Genomic DNA, 2,892 nt, shown 5'->3' with positions numbered 1-2,892 from the left:
CGAAGAAGGTGGGTGAGAGAAAAGCTGTACTGGGCTAAGGAAATGACAACAGATGGTAAAGTATTAATGATAATAATGTGTATTGAGTTTTGTAACATTCACAAATATAACATAATACCACAGAAAGAGAGAAAAGGGAGAAGAGCTATATAAGAGTAAGGATTTTCTATCTCACTGGAATTAAGCTAGTATAAATCTGAATCTGATTCTCAATTAAAATGTATATGTAAGCTCCAAAGAAACAACTTTAAAAAATAGAATATGTAAAGAAATCTTACAACTCAATAAAAAAAAGAGTTTTTTAAATGGGCAAAGGATCTGAATAGACGTTTCCCAAAGAAAATACATAAATGGCCAAAAAAGCTCATGAAAACATTGGGTTGCTGTAAAAGTCATGACATATTTTTTCTATGTTTTTCGTTGCAAAAATGCGTCATGACTTTTCTGACAACCCAATACTAGCACCATTATTCATAAGAGAAGTGCAAATCAAAACCACAATGGGGAACCAATTCACACACACAAGGAGGGCTAGAATTAAAAAGTCAGATAGGGGCCAACCGAGTGGCGCGATGGTTAAGGGCTCATTTGGGATGCCAGAGGGCCCCGGTTCAGCTCCCACATATGAGGGCCAGTGACACTGCCCTCCACAGCTAAGATGCTGGGCAACGGCTCAACCTGGAGCTGGGCTGCCATGAGTCGCCGGCGACGGTGTAGGCTGCAGCCCCTGTGGCAGTGGGTGTCCAGAAGCCGGCGACTGATCTGCCTCACCAGGGAAGAGCGCAATGACGGTGCCAACTTGGGCCAATGAAGCAACATCCTCCACAGCTAGATTGAAGAACAGAAATGACAGCAACTTGTGTGTTCCCCTTCCCCCAATTCCCCAGCACCGTTCCCATCCTCCCAATTCCCCAATAAAAAAAAATCTTAAAAAAAAAAAAGTCAGATAATAACAATGTTGGCGAGGACACAATCAGAACCCTCATAAACAGCTGGTAGGAATGTAAAATAGGGCAGTTGCTTTGGAAAACAGACTAGCAGCTCCTCGACAGAGTTATCCCATGATCCAGCAATTCTCCTCCTAAGTATATATCCAAGAGACATTAACACAAATGTCCACAGAAAAACTTGTAGACTTGTTCATAGCAGCATTGTTCATACTAACCAAAGGGTGGAAGGAACCCAGATGTCCATCAAGTGATGAATAGATAAACAAAATGTGGTCTATCTATACAATGGAATGTTATTCAGCCATAAAAAGGAACGAGGTATACTAATAATACTTGATACAACCTGGATGAACCTTGAAAACATTATGCTAAATGAAAGAAGCCAGTCACAGAGGGCCACATATTATATAATCCCATTCATATGAAATGTCGATAATAGGCAATTTTATAGAGACAGAAAATAGATAGTGGTTTTTTACGGCTGGGGTCAGACAGGGAGATAGAGGTAACTAAAGGACATAGGGTTTTTTTGAGATGGTGAAAATGTTCTAAAATTGTAGTGAAGATTGCACCAAATATACTAAGTACCACTAAATTACATACTTTACTGTTAAAATAATCCAGATAGAAATTTGCTTGCAATTGTATTAAATATAAATTATTTGTGAGGTATTGACATTTGTATAATATTTAATCACCCCAACCAAGAACAAAACATGTCTTTGCTTTTATTCAGATCATCTTTTGGGTCCTTTATTAGACTTTAAGTTTTCTCCACAAAATCTTATGTTTTCTTACTTGCTAGTTCCTAGATGATTTCTAGATTTTGTTGGGATTGTGAATGGTATTTTTAATTACACTTTATGTTTGTTTATTTTTGGTTAGAGAAATGGAAATGAATTTTGTAGGTTAATTTTGTAACTGGAGACCTTACTGATGTCTCTTATTATTTGTATCTCATAGTTTGTTTATTCTATTGGTCTTCTTGGGTATATAATTATATCATGTTCAAATAATGACAGATTTTTCTATTCCCTTCTGTTATTTACACCTCTTCTTTCTTTTTATTTTTTAATAAAGCATCAGTCAGGATTTACGTACAATATATGTTAAGCAATAGCCATGATGAGGATATCCTAATGTTATTCTTTTTTTTTTCTTTTTNATCTCTCACCCTTCTAGGAAACCCCCCACCCACAGCCGAAATTTAATTGAGGAGAGTTTAAGGGGCCTCTGGGACAATATCAAGTGTACCAACATTTGCATTATAGGGGTACCAGAAGGAGAAGAGAGAAAGCAAGGAATTGTAAACCTATTTGAAGAAATAATGACAGAAAATGTCCCTAGCCTGGTGAAGGAAATAGACATTCAAGCCCAGGAAGCACATAGAGTCCTAAACAAGATAAACCAACGCTGGCATAAAGAGGCCAACGCTGAGACACATCATAATCAAAATGCCAAAGGTTAAATACAAAGAGAGGATCTTAAAAGCAGCAAGAGAAAAGCAGTTAGTTGCCTACAAGGGAGCCCCCATATGGCTGTCAGCTGATTTCTCAACAGAAACTTTGCAAGAAAGAAGGGAGTGGCAGGAAATATTCCAAATGATGAAAAGCAACGACATACAACCAAGATTGCGCTACCCAGCAAGGCTGTCATTTAGAATTGAAGGACAGATAAGGAGATTCCCAGACAAGAAAAAGCTGAAGGAGCTCATCACTACCAAACCAGTATTACAAAGACTCTTAGAGGGACTTGTTTAAGATGGGAGGGGGGATAAGGACAGGTGAAAGGGTAAGGGATTAAGAAGAACAAATTGGTTGTTAACAGTAGTCATGTGGATGTAGGGTATAGCATAAGGAATATAGTCAACAATACTGTAATAGCTAGGTATGGTGCCAGATAGGTACTAGATCTATCAGAGTGATAGATGGGAATGGGGTTG

Source organism: Hipposideros armiger, unplaced genomic scaffold (genome assembly GCF_001890085.2).
Source record: "Hipposideros armiger isolate ML-2016 unplaced genomic scaffold, ASM189008v1 scaffold_283, whole genome shotgun sequence".
NCBI classification, from domain to species: Eukaryota; Metazoa; Chordata; class Mammalia; order Chiroptera; family Hipposideridae; genus Hipposideros; species Hipposideros armiger.
This window is presented reverse-complemented; position numbering follows the sequence as displayed.